We start from the raw sequence: 13952 nt of genomic DNA on the forward strand, positions 1-13952 counted from the left end.
CACAGTATTTTTTTATAACCTTGAAATTTGCAGTAATCTTTCAGAAAGCCCTAACATATACTGCGTGTTTTGTGTGAAATCTGTGTAGCTTCTTCTGGTTACAATAGTTGCTTTTTCTGTTGCCAAGAAAATAGCATCATTAGCTACTTGGACTATACAGAATATTACAGAATAAAATCAGCAACAGAAGTACACTGTTATTTTCTTCTTCCTTATGTCCTGCCTTGTGACAAGAATCCTTCACTCTTCTAAGTTCATCGGTTCACAATAAACCAAAGCTGTTTTCAACAACTGTTTTATCATAGCCTCTGCGTAGCATAGTACAGTGATCATAACATAACTGGCTGGCTATTATTTGTATGACTTGCAAAATCTTCTAAATGGAGATTATACATTTTTCTTGTTTCCAAAGAGAACAAAGCTTCTGCAATTCCATAATAACAGTGTCAGAGAAAAGCGTTCACTGCAAGAGATATGGGGTCATAGAGATTTTGGAAGTGACTAGAGAGTTTACTGTGGATTGTGGGTTGCTTATATCTTTCATTCCTATTAACAGAAGTTTTTGTCATCGATCCTTCTTGGAAATTACATAAGGATGTTTGGCTAAATCTCAAACACTGATTCATCAAAAACACCTTTTAAAACATGAAAAAAAAATTGTTCATCTTGTCCAAGGGAAATGCCTTGAGGCATTAGGATAAGAACTTTACAATCCTCAGTTATAGGAAACTAATTTTGGTCAACAACATTGTGATTTTAAGTTCTGAGTAATCCCTTTGTAGTTAACAGAAAGAGGATCTCCTGGGGATTCTTGACCACAGTTAGACTTTTGATCAGGAATCTAGCTTTCTTCCACCCTTCTGAGGAGGCTTGTGGGAGAGATAAGAAAACCACCTCAGACATCCTTGGTGATATAGGAGGACTTGCATTGGTGGTCTCAGTGTTCCTGTGCTAGAGGCTGGCTGTCAGGTCTGGGGATCTCCTTACAGGGTGAGGAGGACATGAACACAGGGTGAGGTATCAATTTCTAGCCAACATGTCTTTACTTTGTCTCCTTTAGCACTGCTTCAAAACAGATAGTGAGCTAGAATCACCTCCTACACCATATACCTGACTTGCAGACCACTTCTTTTTAGGGGTATTGGTTTGTCTTTTACTTTGCAGGTACTCTGTCATGCCTATCTTTTGTTTTTCAAGTTGTATAATCAACAAATATACAGGGTGGTTAGGCTGATGGTATAGCTAGAATTATCTAAGTGGGTTATCACAGTGGAAAGGGGTAATCAAAAATAATTGAAAATACTGGGGCTGGGCTCACAGGAAAACTCCAAAAGGAGCTGCCTACAAAAAGAGATCTTTCTAGAGTGGCAGTCAGCTCTTAAATGAAGTCTAGCAGATGTGGAGCCAGGCTCCTCCCCTTCCCGGTTACACAGCTGAATTGCCTTCACCTGTGTTCCTGTGGCTGACTCAGTGCTTGCCTCAGGTGATCAATCAGAGGTTCAGGCTGTGATTCAGTAGTACCCATACACAAGTATATTGTACGTGATTTTTCTGATATGTGTGCGTAAGGTTTTCCTGCTCACGCTCATGCCACGCAAATTGTATGATGCTAAGTTCTGATTAATTCTTTGTTCTGTTTGTAGTTTCAGCTGTGGATGATAACGTTTATATTCAGAAAGCACTGACTGTGCCTTTATGCTTGAATAACTGTCTCAGGAGCAGGCCCAGGTACCCCAGGACCTCTGATCTCTCCACTGCTGTCTCACAGACTGACCACGTGGAGCTCGTTCGGTCATGTGTGATGTTTTTGTGACACTGGTGGTGCTTTGGTATTTGAAGTTGTGGGTTCACCTTCACTCATACCTGGGAGTGTTTTTTCTGAGTTTACAGTTTTAGGTCTACCCAAAACTGAAGTTTGGAGAAGTAACCAATAGCCTTCAAAGGTAATGTGAGTATTGACTGTGATTTACTTTAGGTAATCCTTCAAGTGGGCCACTGACCTGCATCTTTGTGCTGGAGAGTGTCTGTTAAGGAGTCCTGTAACTTGCTGTCCTTTATTGCACTGTGCTGCTGTATCATTTATTTAATAACGTACTTATACTCAAAAACTGTTACAGATATCTGGATCTTGAAATTTGTTGCCAAATTCTGTAGCGTTCATCCTTCTCACCCAGTGAAACTATCCGCTCTCCTCAAGTGAATAAGACATAAAAATTTCTTTGTATTTTTCCTTGCATCTGAAATTTCAGTTTCTACAAAAATCTGAAGGCTACTTCTGAAGGTAACAGCTGTGCTATTTTGTTTTCTGTTGTCAGTGTTTCTTTTTTATTAATGTTTATGTTATTTCTCAGTTAATGTGGCAGCCTAACATTTAGGTAGAAGAGAATCTGATTTTACATAGAACGCATTTTATTTATTTGAGGCCATTCTAGATGACTTGTTTAAAGGGATGTATCACAACTTAACTGATGATCTCATCCTCCTTCTGTGCAATTACAGTTCTACATAACAAAGAGATGGCCATATGTATCCAAGGAAAATGGAATTACATAAGCAGAAAATTAAGCCTGTCAAAATAGTATATAAATGATGTGTAGTATATAGCATATGAATACTTTTGCCTGGTAAGTAGAGAGATTTCCAATGTGATCTGAAATTTTGCTCCTTGGACCAAGGCAGAAAATGATCACCTCAAGGTAAAATACAAGTCTCTAGTCCTTTTAAAAAATATTAGTTACATATAAATGGGTGATCATGTTAAAGCTCCTTGCTTTGATTTATCTTATGAATTAAATTTATCAGCTGCAAAATTTGCTGCATCAGGATTTTCATAATGATCCCCCCTCAAAGAGATGGCATCTAATGTGCTAAAATGAAGGCTGATATCGAAAGAGTTTGAAGCTCAATTTAAAGTGCTAATCAGAGGTATGTCTGCAACCAACAACTGCTCTTACGGTACCTCTGGGTTGTACCTCTTATGATAATGCAGCATAATGATTTATAGCAAGAGCTTTATAAAACCTCTCTCATACAGAAAAGACTTCAAGAGAGAGAGTGAGGCTTCTTTACTCAGTGGTTTAGCCCTCTACAGAGGCCTTCTAAAATGCCATGGACATTAACATTTACACAAGCACAGCTGGGATGCAGTTTTTTTCCTGGCATCTTTCTCTTCCTGGCATCTTTCATTCAGATATAAACAGGTACCAGGAGAATATTAACAAGTATATTTTTGAAGAAATATAGTCTTGAACTAAAGTCTTCAAGAAAGCCAGCATTTTTATTTTTCAATTCTGAGTACACATGAGACTGATTAGGAACTCTAAACACAGAAAGGTGCATGCCAAATGCAGTAGATCTTTAGTATAACTTGTTTAAATGCTCTCTTTATTAAAGCATCATTGTTTCCAAATTCAAATGCTTTAAAAAATATGCAGAGTTGCTCTGTGTGAAGAAAAGCTAATAAAGCATTAAAAAAACCAACATACATACAAAAAACATCAACCACCGCACAACAAATTTTATTTCACACATCCAGGAAGGAATGTTTGGAACACTTAAAAATTAATAAAATGTGAATTGCTGTACCTAATCGAAAGAAAATTGAACTCTGAATGAAACTTTGTTGCAATTGCAGCAAAATAGAATTTAAGTTGAAATTGGAAAAAACTGACAACTTGAAATGCAATTTGAAATAGAGAATCCAATTCCATGACAGGTCTGTTTAATTATGATTTCCTATGACCAAATAATTTTGATTATTTTAAAGAGAGAGAGAAAAGTCAACTCACAAGTGCAAGTGTTGTATTAAAAATCTTAGACTAATTATTCTTTAGCAAAGCACAGAATTCTCCATTACCTGAAGTATAGATTGCTCTTCTTTTGCTGATGTCTGAGAACTTTTTAGTTGATCTCTGTATGTTTTAAATGTGGTATTGCCTTTGGAACAAAGAAATCATGGCAGACAAGCTGTTAGGATGTCTGGATGCATCTCCATACATCACCACAACGTGTTATGCCATGGGTTTCACCAGAAGCTGGACAGTGATAGAAAGCTGGGAAATTTTTTTATTAGGAAGAACACCTATGTTAGTGGAAGAAATGTTGGTGGATGCAGATGTCATTAATTTGAAGGAAGCCGAGCCCATTCATTAGCTCTTTCTTCTGTGTGGGAAACTGCCACATAAAATAAAGAAGACTAGTTATGCACTGCAAGTAGTTGCTATGTAATGAGCATTAACTGCACTGTTCTTTGAATGTAACAACAACTGGTGGCTGGCTTTCTTTTTTTTTTCTCCAGGGTTTTTGATCTGTTTCCTGTAGAAGCAGATTCCTTGTGCCACATTCATGCGTTTCCCATCACTTTGTAGGCTGAAGAAGAAATCCAGTCTGCCAAATTAATTAGCTAGAAATCTCCTATGTAGGCGACTTTGTAGGAGTGTGTAGACCTTAGAGGACTGTTTGTCACCAAGTGAACGTGTCTGTGCTAGTTCAGAATCCCCTTCGAGCTATGTCTGAAATATTTTTCTGTTCAAATGAGTTACTCCTTCTCGTGGGTGTAATGGAGAATCTTGTCCTACATCTTCATTTGTATATACCAGGTTCATGACAGAGCAACTTAGTCATATGAAAGAATGCAGATATCGCCTCCCTTCTATACTGTGTAAACCTACTGTGAGCACTGGAGCTGTGTAACTAACAGACAAGTAGAACCAGGTCTGTGAGGTCTACCAAAACAACCCGGTTGTGAAGTCTGCATAGTCAAGTTAAAAATCTAATCTGTCTGTATGTATACTTAATCATGGACATACAAGTTCACATTCAAGTTATCCTTAATTACACCTCTCAGCTCTACTACCTAAATGAACAATACTTTGATGAATGTTGCTTTGTTTTTTTTTTTAAATAATTATCCTCCTATTACACAGCAACTGAATATTCCTATTCTACCTATGGGCTTTTGTGCATAGGAGCGGTACACTGAAAACTAAATATATCCAATATTTATTAAAATATGTATCTAAGAAGGACAGCAAGACAATTCTTTTTTACAGCTTTATGAGAAGATTTGTCTATGCATGAAAAAAACTCAGTCAGTGTCTTCTACTTCAATTTCAGATTTATATTTACATCTGTGAAAATGAGTAACAACTGCATCCTGCATTTTACAAGTTGGTATATGCAAAAAAACCCAAGCTTTGGTGAAACTGAGTTTTAAAAATACTCTGAAAATGGGAAGAAATGATGCAAAGGGCAAAAGAAAACCGAAGATAAAACAGGGACAAAATATTTAAAGGGAGGGAGAAATAAACCAACAAAATACAAATCTGGACATAAAAGTATTGGTGAATCCTGAAAATGATGTACACTGTATTACATTATAATTTTGTTTGTTATCTCTCTCGCCCTATTAATCTCCTGCAAGTATATCACATATGATTTGTGCTCTTTATGCTTTTCTTCCTTCGTAATGAATGTCTTATCTCAATGAACAAACTTATCATGCTTCCCACCAGGCTGCTGTATCTATGCTTCATCTTCACACAGTGTTGCCATCAGTCCAGCTGCACTGATGTGGCTCTCTAGAAGTGTGCACACTAGCTAGCGTGCTTATTGGCACCGTGCTGCGCTGAGGCCACGGTGCTGCCTGCAGTTCCAGTGCCTCTCTGCCCTGTGTAAACATGTACACTGTCTTTAATCATCTCAGCTGGTGGCTCTGATGCACCACCACAAAACTCAAAGGTCTTTTGCTCAGCTGTCTGCAGTAGCTGTGGAAAGGCTTCAGCAGAGTTCCACCTTGAGTTCAACAGAAGTCCACCAAACCTGAGATGGTGCAAATTTGGCGTGCTGAATTCAATGAATCAGAATTATCCTAAATTCTTTTGCTTGGATGTAGAGCTGTCACAGGTTTACTTCATCTATAGCGCAAGTACGCTCTTATACATAATGCTGCTGTTTATTCCTTGACCAAAGCTGCTTACCCACTCTTTCCATCCAGGGACATGGACAGAGACAGTCTGGCAAAGTGAGCTGAAATAGTTTGAGGCACAGCCCCTCCAGCTGTCTGTTCTGTCCCTTTTTTATCAGCTTCCCCTCCCACAGCTGGCTTGGCAGGATGGAACACCTGCACATGTATCAGCACAAAGTCAGCTGTCTTTGCACAAACAGTCTTTCATCAGCACTTTAAAGAAAACTGATGGACTTTGCATCTGAGGTGTGCACACAGCTCCAGCCTGCTGCTTTTCTGTGGGGATGCTTTTCCCTGGCAAACAAGTGGTAGCAAATTGTGGAGGGCTTACAAGTTTAAGAAAGGAATAGTGCCTTAAATCGTCACTCATTTCTGCCATGGGTATATTTTTGTAGCTTCAATCTCTAAAGATCTTTATACGTATATTTTTTTTTCCCTTTCTCCTCACAGTGTTGCAGAAATTGTTACTTAGCTCTACTTACATAGCTGTAACAGAAGGCTGTTACAAACGTTCTCAAATGAAAAACTATGTGGTATGTAGGCACCAAAGAATGCAAATAAATATTTTGCAAAACTGTCTGTAATTATGCAAAGTGAGTTTTATGCAAGGAGTGGCACCACTTAAATGGCAACATAACATATGCACACATTCAGAAAATACCATTTTTTCAAACAGGCTATTGCCACCATCCTGGAGTAGCTGGAAAGTTGTCTTCAATTGCAAGTTAAGTATCCCACTTTAAGTCTTTAATGTTGGGAGTGGGCCATTTTTCTGTAGTAACCTATTCTTGTTATTTGTTGAAACAGTCAAGTGACTCAAGTCAACAGGAAAAAGTAGAAATGAATGCTGTATGCAGCAACATGACAACAGTTCTGCTACAACTTTCCTCCAAAAAGAGATCTGAAGTGAAGTGGCTCAGATGTTACCTAAGCTGGTTTATAGCTGGAGTTTGTTAATTTCTCACTTTAAACTTAGACCCAGGCAAGTAAGTTTTGTACTAACAATAGTTCCAGTACTTATGGTTCTCTCCCAGTTCACCTCATCTCTGTTTCCTGATGAATAGAATTGGTCCGGTGGCACTGAGCAGCAACAATTTGCTGCAAAGTGGGAACAAGGCTGCTCCAGCCATGGCAGCAAGTATCTGCTGTATGCTTGTCTGCCATGACGTCTTCTTCATACAGACTCTCTGGGGAACTGGGCTGAAATTACGGCACTGTGGTTGAGAATGCAATTGCCTTTTTAGAAGGGGGGAATTTACAGCTCTATAGGTTGCAAACACAAAGCTCCCTCAGCTATTGGTGTGATGAGCCCAATTCTAACTGCCCGCATTTTTAAAGTTCCAGAAAGCACATGAGAGTAGTATCTGTTGTGATGAGGCTGCTGCAGTAATAGCTGTGTGTCAGAACCAGAAGGTGTTGCAACTTCCTAAGAAGTAATAATAGATGAGTTGATAAAATCTACTTCCTTAGTTTGTCTTTTCCTGCTTTGTCATAAGGATGTCTGTCTGGCAGGGCTAGAAAAGGGAAGACACTGAAAGATTTGCAATTGTAAGCAGCTGGAGTGCTAATTTTCTTCAGGGTCAGATTATTACCCTGCAGTCTGTGTTGTGCAATGAAGCAGGCTCAATGACAAGATGGGTTCAGGCTTCACTAGAGAGCAAGAGAGTGGTGATTTGGAAAGGCGAGATTCTCAGTTGGTTCCTAGTAATTCTCCTGGTTACCTGTGAAAGTCTTAGGGATGTGCCTATCAGTAGAGCCATATTATCCATTAATTTAGGTGTAGATCTCCCCAAAAAGAATGGCTTTAAGGAAAAAGTTCAAATGGATGAAAAAAAATAGCACTGATTCTGATAAAACAGATGCCTTCATCCATCACCTTTCCAGATGAATCCTCAAATCCATGACTGCTTACACTAAAATTGACTTTACAGTCTATACAATCTGGTCTTCAAATATTCAAAGTTTTCCTTCCCACCATATTCCCCTAATGAAGACCCAACCATTTGTTATTACTTGAATCAATAGGGACACCATTTGAATCTCAGAAGTTTATGCTGAGACATTTCAGTTGTATATTACAGCAATTCATGTATCTTTTCTGTGGAGGCCTGAATATCCCAGAATAGAAAAAAAGGCTTACATTCTGTTTTGCAATGTAAAACAAGCAAAATAACAACAACAAATCCCCTTACCATGTAAGATATGTTTACCTGAACTCATCACCTTATTGCATATGTAATTTGGTGGGAATGGGAATTTTATGTCTCTTGTCCTCTTTGTCTTGCTCTTTCATTGCACGCATGGAATTCACGTTCTTAGCATCACAACTTCTCCAGCACCACATGAAAGTGTCTGCTTGGGAAGGCTCATAGAGCAGGGAAAGAACTGTGATGTCACAGTTAAGGCCACCCAGTCTGGGGCACACAGAGTGCCTGCCCATTGTCCTCTACTGCAGGGATTTTTCCCACAGCCCCTCCTTGACATTGTGGGAGTCCTCCCACAGTTTACATACTGCCACCCCTTTGTACTATTTAGCCGTGCCATCTCGCAGCCTTGGTTAATAAAAATAAACAGAACCCTCAGAACTGATTGCTCTACCTCTGTTTTCTAGATGCAGTGCTAAGATAAATGTATGAGACTTCACCTACCTGTAATGCTGACCGGCTACATTTAGAAAGTTTTTGTATTTTTCCCTGCCTTCATGCTTAGGTAATTAACCCATATCATGTTCATGTGATGGATGACTTCATTGTCTTCATTTTGTCTATTCTTACATTAGATACATAGGTTTATTTGCCTGGTTTTTTTTGGGTTTTTTTTTTTTTTGCTTTGTTGATTCTCTACAATATAATATTGAGCATACACATGTATAGCATGCTTGAGCCGTGCTACAGTGTCCTGGGTGCTGTAATACCCACCCTCTTCTCTTCCAACTTTGAGATTCATGCCACCAAGGCTAGCCCCCAGAATGGTTTTCCTTGGAAACATGTAACAAATGTGTAATAGTACAGTAAATTGAATAATTTTTAGCAGGTTTTGTATTAAATATTCTTCCAAATGCTGTGCAAAGGATCGTCAATGAAAGCCCCCACTGAGAAGCAAGTGCCACTGGAGATCATGTGTCATGCAGTATGACTAACACAATTTATGACCCCATCTCATCTCATCAGGCTCCAGTTTTTCAAATGTGTCACCCTTTCAGTGTTATGTTTCACCCCAGCTGTTCGTGTTTTAACATTTAAAGCCTCTGCTGTCTGATGCAGTAATAGAGTTTCATTTCTGTTACCAGACATGATGAGGAAGAGTCGTAGTCCACTGTTCACAAAATAAGCTTAAAGTGTTTAATGTATTAAGTGATTGCTTTTAGTTGGTCTGTTCACTTCAAGTGAGACTAGAAATCTCATTAGAATACATAATATTCTCTGGGCAGCCTGGTCTGGTGGTTGGTGACCCTGCACATAGCAGGGGGTTGAAACTAGATGATGATTATGGTCTTTTTCAACCCAGGCCATTCTATGATTCTACAATATAAAGTGACAGATTTTATGGAGCCAGCTTACTCTTAGTGACCAATATTGTCCTTCATGTGAATGCAAAGAGAAAATAATTGAATATTTGTTTAAAGGCTGTCATCTGTCATACAGCTATGTCTGGAGTGCCCAATGGCATCAGCAGCAGTTCTGCCTCTGAAGAGGTTTTCAAAGGGCAGTTTTATACTGACTAAAAACTTTATTTTTCTTTCTTCTTGGTGGGTAACTCTCCTAATACAGATTATTAAAATCTTCACTATTTAATCAGCAAAATGGACAAAATATACCCAGATAAAACAAGTCATATCACAGAATCACAGAATTGTAGGTGTTGGAAGGGACCTCTGGAGATCATCTTTGCCCAACCCACTGCTAAAGCAGCTCCCTACAGTATGTTGCACAGGAAAGTGTCCAGGAAGGTTTTAGACATCTCCAGAAAAGGAGACTCCGCAACAGGTTGTTCCATTGTTGTGCTCTGTCACCTTCACAGTAATGAAGATTTTCCTTATGTTCAGATGGAACTTTCAGTATTCCAGTTTGTGCTCACTGTCCCTTGTTCTGTCACTGGGCACCACCATTGACAGAGCCTGGCCCAAATCCACACACACCCATCTGCACTTTGGATATTTATAAATGTTGATAAGACACAAATACAACAGAGATGTGAAAATGATCTGTAACTGTCAGCACTGCTCTGTAAAAGTTAATTGAACCAAGCGTGTTGGTTAAAACCACGAGAATAAAAGGAAACAGATATTTTGTCATTTCCTCAGATGGCCACTGCCTTACAAAGCTGCTGTTGGGGCAGTCAGTAAAAGCATTTAGATACCATGTGCCATTGAAATAACATAAAGAATATATTATTTCCTGCCAAAACAAAACAAAACAAAAACAATTTGAAAAAATGTGATGACTGCATCTAGACTGGATAGTGAGTAGTTCTGAGAAGTTCTGTGCGATGCAGAATGAGAACCATTAATTTTAAAAAAGCTTTTAAGCTCAGGGTGTGGGAATCTTACACTACAAGAATCCTATAAGATCCTAGAATGTTGTACATTGTAAAATCCTATTTTATCTCTGTTTTTTAAATACCAGGGAAAAATAATTGAGGTCATTTATGAGAACTGTCCCAATTGTTGTCAGTGTTTCCGGTGGCTGAACATTTTGCTCTACCACAACAAACCTTTTGCTCCATCACCATATTCTCTATGAAGCTACCTGTTGTCAGTTAGATTGACTGAAAATATGGAGGGGAAAAAAAAAAGAAAAAAGCAAAATATTCAAGCATCCCCCCTAAATTTTAAGGCCTCCTAAGTGCTGGTGAAGGACAGTTTCTGAGATGTTGTGCTTCCAACCTGGCTTGGGAAGAAAGCAGCTTTCCTAAATGGGAAGACATTCCCCAGTTCACTATTCCTGAGGATGCTGATAGGTGTACTTTAGGCATGCTGGCAGGAATGAATCAACATGAACACACAGCAGCCTTCGGTGCTTATTTGAAAGATACAGACTGCAAAGGAACTGGTAGTGATATTTGGTTGGTTTTTTTGTTTGTTTGTTTGTTTGTTTGTTTTTTAATTTCATAGTGTTTCATGTCTTCTCTGAAGAGGTGGAAAGATGTCGGTGTTGTGTCCTCCTACATCACCAATGGTTTGGAGCCCTGCTTGCAGAAGAGTGGCCAGATACAGGGGCTGTAGACTGTGCTGCAATAAGGAAGTGGTGTGATTGGAGGTGGTTATGAATCATTAAGTATGAGTTGTGAAACATGAATTTGGACACAGAACAGCTTCCCACTTGTCCAAAAGTAGATTCACAGTCTGTCTTAGGGTAGGATATTAGGCTTGTGCCTCTTTCAGCATTTCAGCAAGTCAGAGTTTGTGCTAGGCTGTAGATCCCAACTTGAAGTCTCTAAATTTCTTCAATATCTAGGGCAGGGAGCTTAGGCAACTACCTGAAGAGTTTTGGTTACTCTAAGAACAGAATACTTAAAGATAGGTTTTCATCTAGAGCATGTCAATAAAATACTGCACTTCCATGCTCTGCATTCTTTCATCTCTTTACTTAGTAGTAGTTTATGGGTGACAAGAAAACTGGCATCAAAAAAATGATAGGAGCAAAAAATGTGAATTTTGTACTGGTCTCACCAGCCTTGCCTTCTGGTTTTAGCTGTCAGTTAAAGGATCCTGATGGAGGGCAACCTTGTTTGTCTACATAGTCCATCAAACATAAGGTCATTGGCTAATGAACCAATTATCTTTCATTATTTAATAAGGAACAGTGTATGTAAATGACTGTGTGCATGGGAAACTTGTCCAGGAGGTACAAGAGTATATCATTATGTTCAATGAGTATTTGCTTGAATAGAAAGCAAGGCAATAAGTGAGAAGGTAAGAATGTGACATTTTATTTGGTTAAAAGTTATGATATTTCAAAAAAAAAAATAAAAAAAAAAAATCCCCAAAATCCCTAAAAAAAAATCCACAAAGTACAAATAAATAATAATAAATGATTATTATTTCTTCATAACTTTCTGCATAACTGGTTTAATTATTTTATAATCCAATATAATTTATTTAGACGTTGAATATTTGAATGTTACACTCCCATGATGATAAAAATTATCGATGTTTGAGCAGATATGCTTTCAAACTAAGCACTGGAAAGAATCATTAGCTGAAGTTTCAGAAAGTTTTTTTTTTTTTAATTATCTTGTTTTTGGCTTAGTACTATTTATATTATTTATTCATTATTTACTGTTATTGAATTTATAATTCAATTAGGATAATAATCTGCTGTGAAATGTTTTCCATTAAATAAGTTACCTTTTCAATGAGAGAAACCTTTTAAGGAGAGGTTCTGAAACTTTCTACTGCTTGATAAATAATGAGTAGTGCCTACTGGAAAGACTGGTTTTCATTGTTGAGCTCTAAATTACCTTTAGTCACATTGGAAAAAATCTTATTGCTTCTAAGGGAGGCTGTGTGAAATATATGATCAATGCACAGGAGTGGTCAAGAAAGTAAATAAAGTGTGAAGATGGCTAAGGCTAAATGTAAGGCACTCAAAGCCTTACATTTAGGTTTTCAGGCTCTCTGAGAATCCAGAGGTGTATTCTGTGCAATTCAGCTGCAGCTGTTTTATTGTTTATTGTTGTTGTTGTTGTTGTTTGCTTATTTTGAATATAGTATTTGACTTTTAGGAAGCATATGAATAGACAGCTGCTGTCTAGAAGCAACTGGAAGGTGATGGACCTTCACTTTTAAAATACATTCATCATGGAATATGAGGCTCTGTTTTGTACAGTAACAAAGCTTACATTCGTATTATTTTAGTTTCACTTTTTGTTTTCAAAGGGCTTTTGTGTGGTGATTGCCCTCTTCCCTGAGTTACAGCTTCAGTTATCTTTTGGTTTGATTCCCACAAAGAGTAACCAACAGGAGATTTTGCAGGCACAGAAGCAACATTTGAACTCTCACCAGTGACTGAGTGATTGTTAACATTTTGGTTTAAAAGGTGTTGTGTTTAAAAAGCTTCTGGAGCGGTGTTGCTTTTGTTTCATGTGTCAGAACTATTTACTGCAAAGATAAAAGATCTAAGTGAATGTGTTCCAAAATAGGTTTCATAAATGCAGATCTATAGAGGCTTTTCTCTAGGGTTAATGCTGTGTGTTCGTAGCATTTAATGTTTCATAGCAGTGCTTTCTCATGGCTGTTATTACAGGTCACACATTTGGGAAAAGAAAACCAAGAAGTTCAGACTTGTACTTCCTGAGGAAGTAACTAGTGTAGCTACAGTATAATTAAAGTCCTAAATAAATGATGTGCTTAAAGACAAAAACAGACAGATTGAAAACAAACAAAGAAAAAAAAAACCCAACAGGGGAAATAATGAGCTATTTCTTGTTGTACATGATCTTTTTGTACGACAAAATGTGCAAAAGCGTTTGCGGTTGGCTGGGGTCTTCCTCTCTTTTCATAAAAATGGGAAGACCACGAGAATCATGAGCAGGAGCAGGCTGTGTGTGGGCAGTGGGCAGTCCGCAGGCAGGCACAGTCACCGCCTGGTTTAAGAAGCGTGTGAAGCAAAGTTCAGCATGTGCTATCGCTAAGTCTGTGTCACCCTCTCTTTCGGGCTGGCACAGCTGTTCAGCTGCCAGCCAGTGAACCATTTTGGGGAAGTGATCTAGCAGAAAAACAACCGGTGTGAGGTGGTGAAGCTGCAGCTGTCCTTCAGGTGGATCTGCTCTCTAGGGAGTTGGTGGCCAGGGTGAGCAAAGAGGACAACCTTCCTGAAGGCACCAAGCAGCTGGAAGTGAGGGCTGCACCCAGACGCTGTGTAACACAGTTGCCAAATGCAAGCCTACCCTGTGTCACCATTAAAAGGTGAGGAGAAACTAAGTGGCGATAGGACAGTAATATTTAGCTACAGGCTGTGCTATTTAAGATATTAAAGGTACAGTA

The sequence above is a fragment of the Lagopus muta genome, chromosome 1 (assembly GCF_023343835.1).
Source record: "Lagopus muta isolate bLagMut1 chromosome 1, bLagMut1 primary, whole genome shotgun sequence".
Classification (NCBI taxonomy): Eukaryota; Metazoa; Chordata; class Aves; order Galliformes; family Phasianidae; genus Lagopus; species Lagopus muta.